The sequence below is a fragment of the Saimiri boliviensis genome, chromosome 10 (genome assembly GCF_048565385.1).
Source record: "Saimiri boliviensis isolate mSaiBol1 chromosome 10, mSaiBol1.pri, whole genome shotgun sequence".
NCBI lineage: Eukaryota > Metazoa > Chordata > Mammalia > Primates > Cebidae > Saimiri > Saimiri boliviensis.
Genome location: NC_133458.1, coordinates 47,202,217 through 47,225,382, shown reverse-complemented (window position 1 = coordinate 47,225,382; position 23,166 = coordinate 47,202,217).

The window sequence follows — 23,166 nt, the reverse complement described above, 5'->3', positions numbered from 1 at the left end:
TTTGAAAGATGTTTTTAAAGTTCTACAGATAAAGGCAAATTTAGGCGAAGAAGCAAAAAGTCATTTTAAGTATTTCTGAAATGTATTAAATGGTAAGCTCTTTGATAAGTTAGGTCTGTGCGTTTGTATATTTTTAGACACATTTTTATGCCTGAGTATTTATTGAGATGTCCAAGTGTGAGAGAGTTGAGAGATATGAATGTTTCTGAGAGCAACAGGAATTGAAAAAATGATGGTAAAAAAGTACAGAAATACTTTTTATTTGGACAGGTACTCTGTAATTTGAAAGTAATTACAGACTCAACATTTTAGAGGTGTAATACGGGTTCTTTTATAAGTTTCACATATACATTTTACACATATATACATATGTTTTATACATGTGTGTATATACACATATATTTATATATACATATATATATGTATGTATGTAAAAGCCACTTAGGTTTGAATCTAAACTTAAATATTTGCATAAACTTTTGTTAATGAACCTACTATCTGTTTGCATAAATTTGCGAATTTTTTAAAAGATTGAATTATTGATGAATATGTACTTTCTTTGTGAGAATTTAGCTAAAATATGCCAAATTGCTGAAGTACAATGAAATTTTTTTTGTTCACTCTAGAAGGTATATATACAAATACTTAATTTCACACTTAGTTATTATGCTAGTTCAGTCTTTGAGTAAGTGGGGCCCAGCATACTAATAATTAGATAAAACATGACATAATTGATAATATTTTTCATTTCTTATGAACAGTAAAATAATGATAATAATTGATCTTTCTTCTAAGTAAGTCATGCATGAAGTTTTGTTTATTTTAATATCATTTTTGTGAGTGACCTTTACTCTTGTTTTATATGTAATCTACTTCCAAGTTTATAGAACTCAGTAGTAGATATGAAAATAAAATACTTAATCAGGGCAAATTTGATGCATTTACAATTGTTTTTATAAGTAGGCAATTCTGTGAGGGATGTGAATAAACCAAAAATGTGGATTATCTTTGTTCTACATGCTTACCAAAACTAGTATTGTAGATTTAAAAAAAAAAAAAGTATCCTACTTATTTATTGGCCATTTAGTTTTCCTTTCTGAGAAACATCTTTTCATATGTTTTATGCTTTTATTTTCTATTGTGAATATCTTTTCTATTCATTTTAAAGTTGATTACGTGTTTTGAATACAAACTTTTAAAAATTATTTTTGTTGCAAATGATGTTTTCTTATATTTTTGGACTTTTTTAGCTTATGGTGATTTTGATAGGTAGAAATTTTTTAATGTGATCAAATGTATCACATTTTATTATTTACATATTTTATTATTTTAAGAGAATATTGATGTATTTCTAGATAAATATGTCTTATATTGTTAACCTTTTATAGACAAATTCTTCACATCTAAAACTTTAATACGTTTAGAATAGACTTTTGTCAATTTTGATAGGGGTCAGTTAACCTCCAGTAACCAATTTCTAAGTTTAATTGCATTGTAGTCAGAGTTACATAATCTATAAAATATTGATATTTCAAACTTTGTGAAATTTTAATAATTTTATGTGCATTTGCCTTAGTCTTTGTTACTAGTACAATCTTGTGTATGCTGATTGAATTAAAAAGTTTTTAGATGGTTTTTTATTTAGAATTTAGTTTCTTCCAAGTCAATTGAAGCTAATATATAATCACTACTTTCAATCTTCCAATAATCTTTCTTGCCTTAAAATCTGTTTTGTTTTATGTTGATAACACTACAACAACATTGTTTTAATTGCCTTTTTTTCCTGTATGTTACTAAGACTTTAAATTTTTCTGTGTTCTTGTATTTGGAAGACATATTTTATAATGAGCAGACAGTTGGGTTGAACCTTTAAGTCGTACTAAAAATCTTTGCCTTTTAACTTATTTATCTCACTAGTATGTAAGGTAACTTTGAATATATCTATTTAAAAATATTTATTTTAATATATAAACATTTTTATATATTTTATATATAAATATATTTTAATATATATTTTAATACAAATTTATATATATATTTAGATATATTTTAAATTCATAGGTGAATTTTAGTATTACCAATTGGAAATATAAATGGATTTTAAAAATTCAAGTCTATCACATGAAAACTGAAATGGGAAAAATTTATTAATGACAAAGTAAGAAAAATTGGATTGAAAAAAGGAGATAGTGTAAAGTTACCTATTTTATATATATAGAAAATACATATTTATGTATAGTATATTTTTTCTAATATAAGAAAGGAGCTTTGTTTCTAATAAAGGAACAGGATGTAAAAAGGAATATCAAGTATAAAATTATGTATTATATATATTAGTAAAATATATAAATATATGTTTTTAATATTTTAAAATATATACAGTATAAAATTTTATACTTTATCTTCTTCTTTTCAATCTTTTCCTTTCTTACTTTGTCATTAACAATTTTTTCCCATTTAAGATTTCTTCCTATACTAAATGTGAATTTTAAGTTCAATTTATATTCTTCAATTGGTAATACTTGAAATTCACCTATGAACATTAAATATTACTATTTCTAGTGTGTATTCAATATGCTTTAATTTGGATCATATATACACACACCCTGTCTCAATAATGGCATTATTGTCCAGTAATTTAGTTCTTTTAAGTCAAATAATATTTGTCTAATTTACAATCACTGTAGAAAACAGTGTGGAAATTTCTTAAACTAAAAGTAGAGCTACCATTGATCCAGGAATCCCACACCTGAGTACCCAAAGAAAAAGAAGTCATTATGTAAAAAAGATACCTGCACACACAGGTTTATGACCTTATAATTTGCAATTGCAAAAATATGGAGCCAGGCCAAATGCCCATTAATGAATGAATGGATAAAGAAAATGTGATATATGTGTATGTATATATATATATATATATATATATATATATATATATATGTGTGTGTGTGTGTGTGTGTGTGTGTGTGTATGTGTATATATATATATATATATATATATATATATATATATATATATATCTCATTGTGGTATGCTAGTCAGCCAAAAAAAGGAGTGAAATAATGGCTTCTACAGAAACCTGGATGGAATTGGAGATCATTATTTTAAGCATCGTATGCTTTCACTCCTAAGCTGTGATGATCCAAAGGCATAAGAATGATACATTGGATTTTGTGGACATGGGAAAGGGTGGGAGTCAGGTGAGGGAGAAAAGAATACACGTTGGGTACAGTGTATACTGCTCGGATGATGGGTGCACCAAAATCTCAAAAATCACCACTGAATAACTTATTTAACCAAACAGCCCCTGTTCCCCCAAAGCCTATTGAAATAAAAATACATTTTACAAACAATTCCATCTTACCATAAAGCAAGGATGTTTACTGATTAATTAGCATTTTGTTTATATTCCCTATTAAAGGTCTTTATACCATGATGAAGTGGAATCTGGAATTTGGATACTAAATAATGCTGTTTAAATATATTGTCCTAGTAATCTATTAAAAAGAGGGTGTCGTTCAGGGCCTGATTTACAGGATGAATATTTAACAATATGAAGTTATAAACATAATTTCATTTGTACCTGATGAATACTCTTATTTTTCCCATTTTTTAAAATTTAGATGAAATGGGCATACTAAAAATTTTAGCATCTTAACCATTTTAAAATGTGGCATTTCATGGTATTAAATTCATGCCTAGCATTGTGCAGTCATCACCATCATTCATCTCTGCAGCTTTTCATCTTGTAAAACTGAAACTCTATACCCACTGAATAGTAACTCTCTGTTTTTCCCACTGCAAGCCCTAGCAACCAGTCCCTTTTGCCTTTTCCACCTTTTAAGCTTTGGTTACTTACTGGAAGCTACAGAATTTATAGATATGCTACATGATACTTTTCTTACAAATCAGAACCCAAATCTCTCACAAGCATTCCGCAATTCTGTAGCTTAATTGCTGTGACAAATTTTCTGTAAATTCTAATTCATACTTCCCTTTCCTACAGAGTAGATAGAGACCTGAAAATCAAGCTGTCACTCTTGACTTGATTTGATTTGATTGACAAAACTGGTCAATGGCTGTGATTCCTTTTATTTTCTGTGCATAAAAGAAAAGATGTAAAAAATCTTCATATTTGAAGGCAGAAACTGTCTTCCCTTGAAAGTAGAGAGCATCCGGTTTTTGTAGTGGGTTTGTCTTTTTTAAGGCAGCAAAATTATCCAATTTGTTTTCAACACAACCTATAAATGGCAAATATCCTCAGTGAAAATGATAAACATATAATTTAGCTGTCATATATATGCTCATAAAGCAAGGACATATGTTTGCTGAAACTTGCAGATGAAGTTTAAGTTGGATTAGACTATTGCAAAGTCAGGAATATGTTCAGAACTTGCATTTATTAATCGACAAAATAGAATTATTTGTTATTTAATTGTTAATGTATTTTATAAGGAATCATTTATGCTCACTATTTTCTAGTAAAAGGAATTTTTATTATTTTGAAACATGTTATATATATTTGCGTGCAATTATGGCATTGGGGGTGAGTCCACAACATCAAATGGAATCAATGAATTGAAATTATTTATAATCCTTGACAGGGTATGAAGTCAAGTTAGAATAAAATACTAATAGAAATTCAGTCCATAAAAATACTATCAGTGGCTTAAAGATGAACACAGATTTATTATGCTACAAGCATTTGTTTTGCAGAAATAAATGGCAAATTTCTTCCACTGCCATTTCATTAAATTCCTGTCTTTGTAAGAAGCACCAGGAATGAGGAATAAATTGAAATAATTCTACAAATATTAGTGAGTCTCTCTCTCTCTCTCTCTCTCACACACACACACACACACACACATATCTGATGTTATATTTGATTGTTAGTCAAAGAAACAATATCTGCCATGTATTAAACTTTCACTAGTATTTGTAGAAATATTTCAATGTATTCCTCTTTCAAAATGTAATGAGAAGTTTTTCAATATCCTTTAAGTTGCTATCATTATATGATTCTGATAAATGTATTGACTTATGCTTCTATAATCAAATAATTATATAGGTTGGGGAGAGGAAATGAAGTCAAATAAGCTTTGCACTTTTTCTTTTTTTACGACGGAGCCTCATGCTGTCACTCAGACTGGAGTGCAATGGCATAATCTTGGCTCACTACAACCTCTGCCTCTCGGGTTCAAGTGATTCTCCTGCCTCAGCCTCCAAGTAGCTGGGATTATAGGTGCCTGCCACCACATCCAGCTGATTTTTGTATTGTTATTAGAGATGGTGTTTCTACTATGTTGGTCAGACTGGTTTCAAACTCCTGACCTCAATTGATCCACTCACTTTACCCTCCCAAAGTCCTGGGATTACAGGCGTGAGCCACTGTGCCCAGCCAAGCTTTGTACTTTTCAAACAGAGGAAAAATTATATTAAAAATCATGGTCATCTTTTCATCAGAGCAGTAGCTATTTTGCAAACATTAGTCAAATAAACCATGAATGCAAAGGTACTGCCTACATCACTCTCTTGCGTAAAAGTATTCCTTGTCAATCCAGTCATCTCCATGCCCTGTAACTCAAATCTCAGGCTAGAAATCTGTTACTCCTTCATCTCCCTCTCACACCTTCTTTTATACATCATCTATTAATGGTGATGTTCACGACACTTTCTAAATATTTCTGAACTCCATCATTTCTCACTGCCATCATTCTGTCCTTCTTGCAAGTAGATATCACTGCTCTGTGTCTTTTCAGTCAACAGAAAAGTTCACTTCCCACTTCAGTCTAATCTCCATAACGTCCATGTCACTCCTTTTTTCCAACCTCAAGGGCACTATAAATATCAAGTTAAATTCCATGTTAAAGTCTATGAGCCTGAGTGGCCTCATCCACAGCTAACTTCCCACCTTTAACTTCCACTGTGCTCCATCCTTGTCTTCTTTGTTTCAGCCTTTCTTACAGGCTATTCTTCCTGTCACATTTTTTTTTTTTTTTCCACTGAGAGGGTTTGTACATTCTGGCTGGAATATGTGCAGAGTGTATAATGCCTGGAGTCTGTCATGCCTTGTGTAGTATCTTCTCTATTCTCATTTAGTTGATATCTGAAAGAGAAGTATGGGACATTTTCAGGTTTCAGATCTAGCAGCACACTTTTGCCGGAACTCCTTGACAAATATGTCCTCTTAGAATCATGTATGACAATAACATTTTCACATTTGGATCATTATTTGGTTAATAACTACTTTTGTCACTACACTATAGTTCCATGGGGACAGGTTTGTGTTACTGTTTTCATTGTTTTATTTTCCTTCTTTAGCATAGGGTTTGTCTGTCCCCCAACTGCATATTGATTCAACAAATGCCTGTATCAGTGAGAAAATGGAACTATATCTTAAGAGACTGAAAACAATTAGAAGGTAATTTTAGAGATGGAGTATCTGGGGAAGTAAATCAGCCTAAGTAGTTTGAAATTGGGTTATATTCCCCTGATTGCATATCCTACCTAAAATAATTATAAATCTAGTTTTATAATAAAACAGAAAAAGTTTTATTTATTGAACAATAACTATGTCTCTGGAACTAAACTATGTACTTTACACAGTGTCTTTTTTTTAAAATTGAGCTTTGATTACAAAAAGCACCTACAGTATGAGAAGATGTTAATGTTCCCAATTTCTGTGATACGTTTGTTTCCAGCAGACAAAGATATTTGCAGAAAAAGGTATCTTTGCTGCAGAAGAGAAGACATCAACTTAAATAAGTATGTAAAGATAGTATTTCAAGATGTAAACAAAATACATTTTCTTGATATTTTCAATGATCCCATTTGGCAGAATAATTAAATTTTTTGAACTGTGTCAACTTTTTTCTACCTCAGAGATTAAAATTTCTGTTTTGCTTAAGATGAAAGAGAGAGACAATGAAAAGGGAAGTCTAAAAATTAAAAGCTGTTGTACCTTAGGGTTCCCAGGAGCAAGAAACTAGAACTCCTTTGGCAAGCAGGTCAGAAGAGGACTCATGCCACTGTTGTCTGATGGAGCCAAGAATGCTTCCTCTCAGTTACTTCCCCTCTCCTGCATGATGAGGAAGCAGAAAATATGTCTGTGCCAGCTAGACCATCATGTCATGTTCATAAAGGCATACTGAGTTAGTAGACTGTACCTGCTAGACCTTCTCATAGCTGAACTATTGTTTGAATATCTCTGTTATTCACTTGGCTGTTTATCTTGTGCAAATTAGACCACATTTGTAATTAACTTTCTTCTTTGAGATGAATTTTTTTTTTTGTCACTTTATGATCTTATTTAAATAGAAAATCCTAGCTGTCAATTTCCAAGATCCACAGGCTACAAAATTGGCAATGTACTACTTAAGAGAGGGATTCTTCTTATTTATTCTAGTGAACTGGGTAAGAAAATCATCTGTGACTGGGATCAATTCCACTAGAAGATCCAGAAAAACTGTGTGAAACATGCCTCATCAATTCCACTAGAAGACCCAGAAAAACTGTGTGAAACATGCCTCATGATAGCCCTATCAGGACATGGGAATTCTGGGACATTATTCCCCTGCTCCTATCTGCTATGGGTTCATGGTTGCCCCAAGACTTTATATTCCTCATACTTCAGGATTATGCCTATCTCCTGCCCAAAGAGCTTCCCCAAGCCACAGAGAGCTAGCCCTCAGGCAGTGTAACAGAGAGCTGCAATTGCTTGAGATACAAAGCTATCCTTATGCAAAAACTACCTGTACTCTTTGATCTTCTCTGCATGCCACACAGCGTGGGTCAAAAGAACATAGGGTGACAACAGTGTCTAGTATGCAACCTTTTTGCTCCTGTCCCTTTAGGTTCAGAGCTTCAGATTCCTGGCTGGGTCTCTTCTCAATATCAAAAGTTACAACCCAATCCACTCATATGAGGGGATCAGGCATAAGGAGAGGCAGTACCTTGGAAACTGACATAAATTCAGCCACCCCTAGCCTACTTCAGGTTGTGAGGCAGCTTAAGACATTAAACATATTTTATGTTGGATAAGAGACTAGAGATGATATTAACATTGTTTATATGCTGAATAGACTAATTAGAGGAAAACATATTTAAGTTATATTTTTTATATAACATTCTACATACTTAATCCTTAGATAATAGAATAAATTTATTTTTATTTGTAAAAAATTAGGGAAAAAGAAACATAACGAAGAAAAAAAATTATCCACAAACCAATTCCTCAATATAATTACTATTAAAAATGTGTGTCTTACGTTTACAAATTATTATTTGGAATTATCTATTTCTACAATTCCATGTTGTACATTAATTTAGCATACAAACAGGAATGGAGCAGAAGTATATTATAAATCTAATCTGTGAGTCTGTTTTATTTCTGGTTTTGCTGTTGCTGTAAGATAAATGACATAGATCTAAAAAGAATTATCCATGCATTTTCTCAACCATTCCTGCTTCCTTTCTATACATTTCATTTTCAGCATACTAAGCTGATGTTAAAAGAATTTTGCAGACTATAGCATTAAATGAGTCACTTACAAAATTCACTTTAAAAGAGTGTGAAGAGAGAGTATGAGAAGACAGAAGAGGAAAATAAAGGAGAAGGGAGAAGAGAGAGGACAGAGAGAATGGAATATGCTAAAAATTGGTATTAGCCAGAGGGATCCTGCAGAGAAATGAGAGCTTGAAAGTTTATACTGACTAATGCTCTTCAGCATTCTAGAAGCAAAGTGTTTTGTATAAGGCTAAGTAGTGGATGAGACTACATTACTCATAAGGCAAAACATACTTTAAACAGAAGTCCATAGGCCAAGAAGGCAAGGTTGCTTAAAAAAAAACTAGATTTGTTACTGCCTCTGGGAAAAAGAGAAATCCTACTGACCATGTAAAAGCAAGCATTTCCTGCAGTCTTATGAGTTCTATGGCTATTCTCTTGTGTTTCAGAGAAAGTAAATATACATGTATTTTGAACAACCGAAGTTAAAAAAATAACTTATTTAGAAGAGGTTTTCTTTCCTAAAATATAATAAATCTACCAAGCGAGCATCTTTGCGGGTAGGGAGTTGGTTTGAAAGTATTAATGCTCACAAATATACATTATAGTCATTATATATTTTTTGTTTTTACACAATAGCTCAATTTACCTGTTCAAAGACACTTTTAAAAATCTGTATCACTAAAAGAAGAACATGACATGCTGCATAAATAAAATTTATCTCATTTCTCTTTTTTTTTTTTTTTTACTTTATCACTGACAACTCCACTGGTTACTATGGAATAAAAAATTTGGTTGCAATAGGGAAATGTCACAGATTTTCCATCAGTAATCATAGTCATGAGTCCTTTTTCATTACTATTTTTAAACTACTTGGTGAAACCTAGTGAGAAGGCCATTTTAATATTTAACATGTACTGACCTGGGATCAAAATTCTAAATTCTTCTCAGAGACTATATGTGGATGCTATATATCATTTCCTAAGAGATATCTATTAATATATATATTTCCAAAAATAACAAAATGGTATGCACATCAGACCAAAGCAAATTTGAATTTAGTCATGATTTAAACTATTAACTTTTGTTCTTCCGGCTATATAGAAAACTCAAACAGGAAGGCTAACAAGCAAAGGGACAGCATGATGCCATTCAAGAAGCACTAGTCTTGGCCAGGCGCAGTGGCTCACACCTATAATCCCAGCACTTTGGGAGGCTGAGACAGGTGAATCACCTGAGATTGGGAGTTTGAGACCAACCTGGCCAATATGATGAAACCCCATCTCTACTAAAAATACAAAATTACCTGGGCATGGTGGCACGCACCTGTAATCCCAGCTACTTGGGAGGCTGAGGCAGGAGAAACACTTGAACCTGGGAGGTAGAGGTTGTGGTGAGCCAAGGTTGTGCCATTGCACTCCAGTCTGGGCAGCAAGAACCAAACTCAGTCTCAAAAAGAAAAGAAACACCTACAAGACAGGAAACGAGGGACAAGGGACTCCTTGACATTATTCCTAATAATATTGTCTTTGTTGAGTGCACCTACATTTTGACTCACGTTAGTTCTGAGCTGTATTGAAAAATTACTTCATACCCAGAAACAGTGTAATTTTTGTATACCCCTCTACCAAGTAAAACATAAATATATTCAGTTTTAATATACTCCATTAGCAAGACAGAGATGGTTGCATATACATATGACCAATAAGCATGAAATTCAATCCATAAGTACTAATTAGTTCTATAATAATTACTGTGAAAGGTATCGATGGAAACACAGCTAGATTTGACAACAACCAAACCTAGATTGATTCTAGCTTTCACACTTTTTAGCTGTGTGAACTTTGACAAATTTCTCAAATTTCTGGCATCATTGGTGACAGAGACTTAGCAGTATCTACCTTCCGTGTTGATAAAATGATTAAATAAAGTAAATGATTTATGCAGTATGCCTCACACATAGTAAGTATTCCAAAAATCACTTTTTTTTTGTACTAGAAAACCTCTGAAGCCTCATAGTGACTGATAGTTGCATTGTCTTCTTTCAAAAAAAAAAAAAAAAAAAACTCAGTTACCTGCTACTTAATTTGGAAGTTTGTGAAAATCTTGGTGGTTATTCATTCCACTGCTGAGACAAGAGGCTGAAGAATATCCCTTTATACAGAGACTATCATGCCTTGTGTCAGGTGACTCTGCCACTCTAGCTAGCATTTGATTGGTCTATAATCATTTGACTGTGCAACGAGTTAGTAGTCTATAGCTGAGTATAGGGATATACCAAGAACACAAAAGAGGCATTTATATTCAATTTTTGAATAATTTTGAACATAATACCCGTAGACATGTTACTTTCTCATCTTATTTTCCTTTATATTATCATAAGTCCTCATGCATTGCACTGCCTGAATGTATCTCTGTTCAGTACAACCAGAAAGATAATATATAACATAGCTTTCGTTTTCATTTTACCATTAACATGGTATTTAACTGATACTGTTCATAGGAAACATTTCTTCTGTAAAGAACCATGTAGAAATGAATATCACCCACTTCATTTTCGAGATATAGAACCACATCATTGAGCATTCCCCCAGAAGCACAAGAACTAGGAATATGAAGAGTGAAACTATCCCCTGGGCAAACTTCCTAATAAAATAGGTATTTAAATATCTAATGCTTATCCTATTTAGTAGCATCATAAATGGTTAATTGGGGAGAAAGTGATGAATGGTTTAGTTTCGAAGTGTAATGGTTGCAAAATTATGTACAATGCCACTAAGTAGAAATTTTAGGCATAATCACTTTCAAGGGAGATAAAATTCAAATAGCCACTTTAGTAGCTTACTTAATTCATGTTTATAAGTTAAGTTGAAATGGAAAGCATTATTTAAATGTTAGAGTGTCCTCTAATGTGCCTCAAATAATTTATGTGCAAAATGACAACTTCCATATTTCAATTAAATATTAACAGAGGGTAATGGTCTAATGTTTTGATGACAGACACAGTCATTGATAGTAACTGGAATCAGGTTGGTTGGTGTTAGGCAACCTCTTGTATTTTCCTGCTCATATTAAATAAAATTTTGTTTTCATGGTAATAAAAAAAAAAAACCAAAAAAACAAGAGTGTTTAAATTTGGTCTGGCATTCTAAAAATCTGTGTTAATTGATTTCACTAGCGCTAATCAACTATCTTTAATTGTTCATTGTCTGCATAAACTGTTAAGGCGTGAGATAATGTGTACATATAAGGCAAGATAAGTTCTATTATCTTCAGAGTAAAATTACTATAGTAATGTATGTGTCTTTATATACCTACCTATACGTCTACATACATATGTATACATAGATATGACTATGCAAGACAATAAGATGCAAAAAGTTGTATATGCTATAATGTTGTCTTTGTTAGTGTTAGATTTTTCAGAAAACTCATACATTTCATGTAGATATTTAGCTATAGCATTAATGCATTATATCATAAATCTGCCAGCCAATAATTGTCTGCATCCCAGCATTACTTAACAGTACACTTGGCTGTGTGCAGTGGCTCATGCCTGTAATCCCAGCACTTTGGGAGGCTGAGTTGGGAAGATCATTTGAGCCCAGAAGTTCAAGATCAGTCTAGGCAACACAGTGACATCCCGTCTCTACAAAAAAAAAAAAATAATTAAATAAATTACCCAGGTGTGGTGGCAAGTGCCTGTAGTCTCAGCTACTAAGGACACTGAGGTAGATGAAGCACTTGAGTCTGGGAAATTTTAAGGCTAAAGTGAGCTGAGATTGCACCACTGCTTTCCAGCCTGAATGTCAGAGAAGACCTTGTCTCTAAAAAATAAAAAAAAAAATGGATCTACTTAGAAGGAAACAGACCTGTATTGAAACTGAATCATTGAATTTTTAAATCCTTAGCTCGTGATTCTTGATTCTCAACTTCAGTGGTAAATAAGTCTTTGACTCCCACCCATCTACCCATCTTTCTATCCATCCATTCCCTCACTCAACAAATTATCATTGAAACTTTTTTATGCATCCTGGACACTCTGCTAAATTTAGAGAATGCAAAGAAATTTATATCTCATCTTCCACCCAAAACAATTGGTTCTCCAGGGAATAGGATCCATAAATAGATTAAGTAAATCAATGTATTACATTGTGAAGATAGTGCATGCCCTAGATTTTATGGAAGAATTGATGAAATATTCCAGTCAAGTGTGGGAATACAGAAGTCTCTCTAGGGTATGTTTCCTGAATAAAGTATTAGAAGATAAGCAATTTTTAGCCAAGTGAAGTGAGGAGGATATGCAGTGGTTATATGCCAGTGAGATGGAACAGTTTTACGAAAGATGAAGGGAAGACAGAGCATTAAGTTTCTATTGTGGTGTGTTTTGAAAAAGGGACTGCTAAGGAGATGAGGTTAGGAGGGAGACATAGACCGTGTCCTGATGGACCTGGCAGGCTAAGCTAAGGAGTGTGGCTATAATAAAATAAGTCAGGAGGGACCACAGCTCTTTTTCTGCTTAAATGGCAACTTGTCCCATATTTTCTCTGCACCAGAGCATTCAATTCCCTGCAATGACTTAATACATTTGTTTCCATGGATATGATTAATAGATTGTGGTTCACTAGAAAGTGTACATAAAGGGATCTAGACATAAAGTTACTTTTCACATTTACTAAAAGCAGTGAATGTCATAATGTACTATGTAATGCCCTTAGGCAATGTCTCTAGGATGTCAACCTAATGACCTTACCATGGAACTATGTCAGATGCCCTTACATAATAGATACATGCATACTTAACATACACTAACAGATTCTTCAAACTAATTGATGGCATACTTCAGTGGTAGAATTGAGACTGTAAATTATACTAGGAAAATAATGATATTTCTATCCTGAAGAATTAGGCATTATATATTACAGAAGAAGGCCTTTCTAGGACCTGGAAGCATATTTCGTTAGGCTACATCCTCATTCACTCCCAAGGAAACAGAAAACTGTGGTTAACTTTTAGAATAACTTAACTATAATAATCCTTAGGGTAAGAGGAAAATTCCAATAGTAATTGGCATCGTAATTATCTAAGGTATATATACATTAAGTCAGGATATGGAATTACCAGAATAAATTAAAAGGAAATGGAAGTTCATTCCAAGTTACACTTCATATTCTGAATTCTTTTACTCTTAATTGGGGAAGCATTGCCTTCTGTACCACATGGCATTCCAATTAATCTTCTAGCAGTGTGTAAGTAATGTGCATGTTAGTTCCACTTATGGGATGATAATATAAATGGCTAAAATTGTCTAGAAATAAGGAAAGCAGCTTCATTTCATGACCTTTTAATTTCTGTCAAGCTAAAATAGCCTACAGGGAATTAATTCATTTTCATATCTGGAAAATGCTGAGTATATGTACCAGTTAATTTTTGTGGCAAGAAACTTACTGAGATGTAAAATTGTGAGTGTGCGGGAGGGTATAAAATATTATTTCAGTATTTGGAAAAACCCCCTTTAATCTCCAATCCTCAAAAAGCTTTTGCTCCTCTTTGTTTCAGGAGCTCTTTCAAGCCCAAAACAGGGGCTGCTAGCTATTGTTAGGAAGACCACACCTCTCAATTTTTTTGGAACATTATAAGGATAACAGTGCTGCTAGGGACAGTTTTGCCTCCCGACTCCCCTACCAGGTTTTCCTAGGAACCTATCATAAGAAAATGCTTTAATACAAATCAGGGTCTGTTTCTGAGGAGCCTAATCTAAGACACCCAGCTATATCAGTTGCCTTGTCAGTACTGTTAATAGCTCCTCCCCCAAAGGCCCCAATATAAATAACCGTTTTTGCAGGCACTCAAGGAATTACAAAAAGATAACTTTTTGAGGACATTATCCTATGTTCCCAAAAAGTACCTGGAAAAAGGTGAACAAGTGGATATGGGGTGGGAAACCTAACATAATGGAGAAGAGATTTTTCAACAAGTGGGCCTGATCTAATGTCTGCGGTTTCCAAGACAAGTAGGGTAATGTGCCAGGTCCTTGCAGTACCCTGGATTGGTTGGAGGACATTGGTTATTTACTGTGACTAAAGGCTTGATGCTAGCTATCGGGGTTTCTGTTCTTATAAAAATCTTCTGTGTCCAAATATATCACAGAAATAGCAGAGAACAACCCAACTATATGGGCTGTGCCAGTTTGGACAGTGTTCCCATCAGCAAACAGCCAGTACTGAAGCATGAAGCTATTTGAGACTGACACACCTGGGCGTCATATGGCCCCGAGCTGTGTATGTCTCAGCCCTAATAATGACCAACATTAAATTTCCCATTAACACCAATGGATGGAAATAAGTCACATTTAATTAGTTTTAAATAAAATAAAGTAACATGACCTTTTTCTGAAATATCCAAGCTTGTAGCTACAGATTTATAACATCACCTTTTACAGAATTGTATAATAAAGCTAGTAAGTATTAAATTTCTCTTTAACACTTCTTAAGAACCCAGAATGACCACCAAAGAATTTTTGTATTTATTTGAAACTTGTGAAATGAATCTAATTTCTAGTATTAAAATTTGAATAATACTCAGGATCATTTTGATGTTAACTTCCAGTGATCTCAAAATAATTTCCATGAAAGTGAGCCAAATATTTCAGGAGCATAAATGAACAGACAGTTTGTGATTAGATTTGTAGGATTTCGAATTGATTATTACAATTAAATTACAGTCACCATGCTATCATGCATTCATAAATCAAAAAATCAAATATAGGGCTGAAGTAAAATATTAGATTCACCTTTATTTAATGGAAACATAAATTAAGTCATATGAACAGGATGATATTAAACACGTAAAACAAAAGAGTATTTTTTTGTTTCATTAAAAAATGGGCTTTGTTAATCAATTTCCTTGGCTGAATTAGCCTAACAGGACCCCAACTTTTAAATGTACTTAATTTTTTATCATTAATACTTCTTCAGTGAAGAAATAAAATTGGGAAATTAGAAGACATGATGAATAGACTTTATTCTAAGGTCAGACAGCATATACTCAAAGCTAATAGAAAGTATCATTCTAAGCCATAGCAAATGAACCCTACCAACATAACAAGTCTGGAAACCATTTTGAATGTCAAGGGATATGGTCTTCACTTGTGGTGTTTGATTGTTCATATAAATATTTAATGGGAGTATTATTAGACTATTCAGCTGAGTGAAATAAACTGATGGTACAAGTAACTAAAGAATCTTAATATTCACTAAATGAAGTGGCATAATTTATTTTGCATATTATATAAGTCTTTTGAGAGGTTTTATATTTTTAAACTTTTTAGCTCTGTTTAAAAGGTATCATTATTACCATAATTATGAGTTTTTAATGTATTTTTATGGTGAATGAACATATAGCACACATTTTATAGGAAGAATGAAGACTGTCATCCACATTATACCTGGTGGAAATAAGATACATCTAAATCTGAAGGTTGACTTACCTTTAATACAGCTTCATTGAATATTACCATAAATGTTAACTTTATACTACATAAAATCTCTCAGTGAACTCAAGAGTAGAACTTAAATGATTAAACAGATAAGATAGAAAGCTTTTTAACTACATGTAAGCTTTGAATGTTCAGAAAAATTTAGTCACCTATTCAAGTATATTTTAAACCTTATTTTAACATTTAATCTGAAGAAAAATTTGAAAACACAGGTTTTCAAATTTTATATGTTAGGAATTTACATATAGTATTACTCAAATTCTCTCTGCATATGTTAGTTGTGTTAAAACATGATTAAGGATCATATAGCTGTATGAAGAATAAAATACATAGAAAATATACAAAAACTATATCTTTTAAAGATAGGATTTTATGGATGATTTCTGTTAACTTTTTTTTTTTTCTGGTTCTGTGGTACATGTGAAGATCATGCATGATTGTTGCATAGGTATATACATGGCAATGTGGTTTGCTGCCTCCATCCCCCGTCACCTATATCTGGCATTTCTCCCAATGTTGTCCCTCCCCAACCTCCACACCCACCGTTGTCGCTCCCCTAGTCCCCCTAAAGGGACCCAAGTGGGATGCTTCCCTCCCTGTGTCCATGTGTTCTCATTGTTCAACACCTGCCTATGAGTGAGAACATGCAGTGTTGTCTTTTCTGTTCTTGTGTCAGTTTGCTGAGAATGATGGTTTCCAGATTCATCCATGTCCCTGCAAAGGACACAAACTCATTGTTTTTTATGGCTGCATAGTATTCCATGGCGTATCTATGCCACATTTTCCCTGTCCAGTCTATCATAGATGGGCATTTGGGTTCGTTCCAGGTCTTTGCTATTGTAGACAGTGCCACAGTAAACATACCTGTACATGTGTCTTTATAATAGAATGATTTATAATCCTTTGGGTATATACAAAGTATTGAGATAGCTGGATCAAATGGAATTTCTATGTCTAGAACCTTTGAGGAAGCACCACACTGTCTTCCACAATGGTTGAACTAATGTACACTCCCACCAACAGTGTAAGTGTTCCTATTTCTCCACATCCTCTCCAGCATCTGTTGTCTCCAGATTTTTTAGTGATCACCATTCTAACTGGCATGAGATGCTATCTTAATGTAGTTTTGATTTGCATTTCTATAATGACCAGTGACGATGAGCATTTTTTCATACGTTTTTTTGGCCTCATATATGTCTTTTTTGAAAAGTGTCTGTTCATGTCCTTCACCCACTTTTGAAAGGGTTTTTTTTTTTTTTTTTTTTTTTTTTGTAAATCTGTTTTAATTCTTTGTAGGTTCTGGATATTAGCCCTTTGTCAAATGGATAGATTGCAAAACATTTTTACTATTTTGTTGGTTTCCGGTTCACTCTAATGATTGTTTCTTTTGCTGTACAGAAGCTCTGCAGTTTAATTAGATCCCATTTGTCTACTTTGGCTATAGTTGCCAATGCTTTTGATGTTTTAGTCATGAAGTCTTTGCCTGTGTCTATGTCCTGAATGGTTTTGCCTAGGTTTTCTTCTAGGGTTTTATGGCGTTATGTCTTATGTTTAAGTCTTTAATCCATCTGGAGTTAATTTTAGTGTAAGATGTCAGGAAGGGGCTCAGTTGCTGCTTTCTGCATATGGCTAGACAGTTATCCCAACACCATTTATTAAACAGGGAATCCTTTCCCCATTGCTTGTTTTTATCATGTTTGTCAAAGATGAGATGGTTGTAGATGTGTGGCATTGCCTCTGTGGCCTCTGTTGTGTCCCATTGGTCTATAGGTCTGTTTTGGTACCAGTACCATGCTCTTTTGATTACTGTAGCCTTGTAGTATAGTTTGAAGTCAGGTAGTGTGATGCCTCCAGCTTTGTTCATTTGCTTAGAATTGTCTTGGCTATGCAGACTCTCTTTTGATTCCATATGAAGGTTAAGGTGTTTTTTTCCCAGTTCTGTGAAGAGGGTCATAGGTAGCTTGATGGGGATAGTGTGAAACTATAAATTACTTAGGGCGATATGGCCATTTTCCCAATATTGATTCTTACTAACCATGAGCATGGAATGTTTCTTCATCTGTTTGTGTCCTCTCTTATTTCCTTGAGCAGTGGTTTGTATTTCTCCTGAAGGGGTCCTTTACATCCTTTGTTAGTTGTATTCCTAGATGTTTTCGTCTCTTTGTAGCAATTGTTAGTGGCAGTTCATTCTTGATATGGTTCTCTCTTAGTCTGTTATTGGTTTGTAGGAATGCTTATGACTTCTGCACATTGATTTTGTATCCTGCGACTTTGCTGAAGTTGCTTATCAATTTCAGGAGATTTTGGACTGAGACAATGGGGTCTTCTAAATATACAATCATGTCATCTGCAAGTAGAGACAATTTGAATTACTCCTTTCCCAATTGAATACTCTTTTATTTCTTTTCCTTGCCTGAGTGCTCTGGCTAGGACTTCCAATATTATATTGAATAGAAGTGAGAGAGGGCATCCTTGTCTAGTGCCAAATTTCTAAGGGAATACTTCCAGTTTTTGCCCATTCAGTATGATATTGGCTGTAGGTTTGTCATAAATAGCTTTCATTATTTTGAGATATGTTCCTTTGATACCTAGTTTATTGAGAGTTTTTAGCATAAAGCACTGCTGAATTTGTCAAAGGCCTTCTATGAATCTATTGAGATAATTGTGTGGTTTTTGTCTTTGGTTCTGTTTATGTGGTGGATTACATTTATAGACTTGTGTGTGTTGAACCAGCCTTGCATCCCCAGGATGAAATCTACCTGATGATGATAGATAAACTTTTTAATGTGCTGTTGCAGTCTCTTTGCCAGCATTTTATTGAATATTTTTGCATCTATGTTCATCTTGGATATTGGCCTGAAGGTTTTTTTTTTGGTTATTGAGTCTTTCCTAAGTTTTGGTATCAGGAAGATGTTGGTTTCATAAAATGATTTGGGAAGGATTCCCTCTTTTTGTATTGTTTGAAATAGTTTCAGAAGGAGTAGTACCAGCTCCTCTTTGTACATCTGATAGAATTTGCCTGTCAACCCATTGGGAAGTGGGCTTTTTTTGGTTGGCAGGGTATTAATTGCTGCCTCAACTTCAGCCCTTGTTATTGGTCTATTCAGGGTTTCAACTTTTTTCTGGTTTAGGCTTGGGAGGGTACAAGTGTCCAGGAATTTATCCATTTCTTCCAGGTTTACTGGTTTATGTGCATAGAGTTGTTTGTAGTAATCTCTGATGGTAGCTTGTATTTCTGTGGAATCAATGGTGGTACCCCCTTTATCATTATATATTGCATCTATTTGATTCTTCTCTCTTTACTTCTTTATTAATCTGGCTAGTGGTCTGTCTATGTTATCTTAAAAAAAACAGCTCTTGGATTTATTTATTTTTTTTTGAAGGGGTTTTTGTGTCTCTATCTCCTTCAGTTCTGCTCTCATTGTAGTTATTTCTTGTCTTCTGCTGGCTTTTGAGGTTTATTTTTACTTTGCTCCTCTAGCTCTTTCAATTTGACTATAGGGTGTAGATTTTAGATCTTTCCTTGCTTCTCATGTAGGCATTTATTGCTATACATTTCCTTCTAGAGACTGCTTTAAATGTGTCCCAGAGATTCTGGTACGTTGTGTTTTTGTTCTTGTTGGTTTTGAAGAACATATTTATTTCTGCCTTCATTTCCTTGTTTATCCAGTCAACGTTCAAGAGTCAGTTGTTCAGTTTCCATGAAGTTGTATGATTCTGAGTCAGTTTCTTATTCCTGAGTTCTAATTTGATTGCACTGTGGTCTGAGAGACCATTTGTGATTATTTCAGTTCTTCTGTATTTGCTGAGGAGTGATTTACTTCCAATTATGTGGTCAGTTTTAGAGTAGGTACAATGTGGTGCTGAGAAGAATGTATAATCTGTGAATTTGGGGTGAAGAGTTCTGTAGATTTCTATTAGGTCAGCTTGGTCCAGATCTGAGTTCAACTCCTACATATCCTTGTTAATTTTCTGTCTCTTTGATCTGTCTAATATTGACAGTGGAGTGTTAAAGTCTCCCACTATTATTGTGTGGGAGTGTGAATCTCTTTGTAGGTCATTAAGAACTTGCTTTATGTATCTGGGTGCTCCTCTATTGGGTGTGTATATATTTAGGATTGTTAGCTCTTCTTGTTGCATTTATCATTTTACCATTATGTAATGCCCTTCTTTGTCTCTTTTGATCTTTACTGGTTTAAAGTCTGTTTTATCTGAGACTAGGATTTCAACTCCTGCTTCTTTTTGCTCTCCATTTGCTTGGTAAATCTTCCTCCATCCCTTTATTTTGAGTCCATGTGTGTCTTTGCACATCAAATGGGTTTCCTGAATACAGCAAACTGATGGGTTTTGACTTTTTATCCAGTTTGCTAGTGTGTGTCTTTTGATTGGAACATTTAGCCCATTTACATTTAAGGTTAATAATGTTACGTGTGAATTTGATCCTGCCATTTTAATGCTAGCTGGTTGTTTTGCCGGTTAGTTGATGTAGTTTCTTCATTGTGTTGATGGTCTTTACCATTTGGTACATTTTTCAAGTGGCTGGTACTGGTTATTCCTTTCTACATTTAGTGCTTCTTTCAGGAGCTCTTGTAAGGCAGGCGTTGTGGTGATGAAATCTCTCAGCAATTGCTTGTCTATAAAGGATTTTATTTCTCCTTTGCTTCTGAAGCATAGTTTGGCTGGATATGAAATTCTAAGTTAAAAAGTTCTTTTCTTTAAGGATGTTGCATATTGACCCCTACTGTCTTCTGGCTTGTAGAGTTTCTGCTGAGAGATCTACTGTGAGTCTGATGGGCTTCCCTTTGTGGGTAACCAGACCATTCTCTCTGGCTTCTCTTAGCATTTTTTTTCCTTCATTTCAACCCTGGTGAATCTGATGATTATGTGCCTTGGGGTTGCTCTTCTTGAGGAATATCTTTATGGTGTTCTCTGTATTTCCTGGGCTTGAATATTTCCTGCCTTAGTAGATTGGGAAGTTCTCCTGAATAATATCCTGAAGAGTGTTTTCCAGCTTGGATTCATTCTCTCTGTCATATTGAGGTATACCTATCAAACGTAGATTAGGTCCTTTCACATAATCCCATGTTTCTTGGAGGCTTTGTTCATTTCTTTTTACTGTTTATTCTCTATTCTTGCCTTCTCATTTTATTTCATTGAGTTGATCTTCAGTCTCTGATATCCTTTCTTCTGCTTGATCAATTTGGCTATTGAAACTTGTGTATTAGTCATGAAATTCTCATGTTATGTTTTTCAGCTCCGTCAAGTCATTTATATTCTTCTCTACGCTGTTTATTCTCATTAGCATCTCATCTAACCTTTTTTCAAGGGTTCTTAGTTGCTTTGCATTGGGTTAGAACGTGTTCTTTTAGCTCAGACTAGTTTGTTATTACTCACTTTCTGAAGCCTGTTTCTGTTAATTCATCAGACTCATTCACTAACCAGCTTTGTTCCCTTGCTGGTGAGGATTTGTGATCCCTTGGAGGAGGAGAGGCATTCTGGTTTTTTGTGTTTTCATGCTTTTTGTGCTGATTTCTTCTCATCTTCACGGACCTATGGTCTTTGTAGTTGGTGACTTTCAGGTAGGGTCTCTGAGTGGACTTCCTTTTTGTTGATGTTGATGTTATGTCTTTCTGTTTTTTTTTTTTTTTTCCTTCTAACAGGCCCCTCTGCTGTAGGACTGCTGGAGGTCCACTCCAGGCCCTGTTTGCCTGGGGATCACCGGCGGAAGCTGCAGAACAGTAAAAAGAAACTGCTCTCAGTTTCTTCTTCTGTTGTCTTCATCCCAAAAGAGTACCCACCAGACGTCAGCCTGAGCTCTCCTTTATGAGGTGTTTCTTTGGATATACAGGGGTCGGGGAGCTGCTTGTGGAGATGGTTTGACTTTTTTTTTTTTTTTTTTTTTTTTTTTTTTTTTTTTTTTGAGACGGAGTTTCGCTCTTGTTACCCAGGCTGGAGTGCAATGGCGCGATCTCGGCTCACCGCAACCTCCGCCTCCTGGGCTCAGGCAATTCTCCTGCCTCAGCCTCCTAAGTAGCTGGGATTACAGGCATGCACCACCACGCCCAGCTAATTTTTTGTATTTTTAGTTGAGACGGGGTTTCACCATGTTGACCAGGATGGTCTCGATCTCTTGACCTCGTGATCCACCCGCCTCAGCCTCCCAAAGTGCTGGGATTACAGGCTTGAGCCACCACGCCCGGCTGATGGTCTGACCTTTATAGGAGCTCAGGTGCTGAGCTGTGAGCTCTGTTGTTCAGTTCAGAGTTGATGGGCAGTTATGTTTAAGTCTGCTGCAGTGTAACTCATAAATGCCTTTTTTTCCCAGATGCTCTGTCCTGGGAAGGTGGAGCTTTATTTATAAGTTCCTGACATGCTGCTGCCTTTTCTCAGAGATGCTCTGCCCAGCAAGATGGTAGCCTAGTCACATTCTGCCAGCAGAGGCATTGCTGAACTGCCCCGGGCTCTGCCTAGCTGCTGTGTGAACTTCCTTGTGGTTTTGTTTACAGAGGTACAGTTAGAACTGTCTCAGTAATTGTGGTCTGCCTCAGTAATGGTGGCCTGCCTTGGTAAAGGTGGATTGCCTGGCTTATGGTGGACTGCCTCAGTAATGGTGGACTGCCTGAGTTATGGTTGACTGCCTCGGTAATGGTGGACTACCTTGGTAGTGTTGGACTGCTTTTGGTAATGGCTGATGTCCTTCCCCCCACCATGCTGGACCATCCTGGGTCCAGCTGGGTCCAGCACTTGCTGTGGAACTCAATCCAGAGCATTTCAGATTGCTGGTCTTTGTGGGGGAGGGACCCATAGAGCCAGATCATCTAGATCCCTGTTTCAGCTCTCTTTTTATTGGTTAAATGGGCAGTTCTGTCTCCCAGGCCTTCTAGGTGCCAGTTGAAATGGCTGCCCAAATTTGGGTGGGTTTTTGTGCAGAGACCCTTGGTGCTGGCTGAAACAGCCATGCTGGAAACTCATGGCACTTTTCAGCCCAGGAATCTCCTGGTCTGTGGGCAGGAAAAACTTGTTTGGAAATGCGGTGATCACTCACCCTCTAAGTTTTTCTCACTGGGAACTGCACTCCACAGCTGTTCCTATATGGCCATTTGGATCTCTGCCTGCTTTTGTTTTTGTTGGTTGTTGTTATTGTTTTACTTTCTCTCTTAAT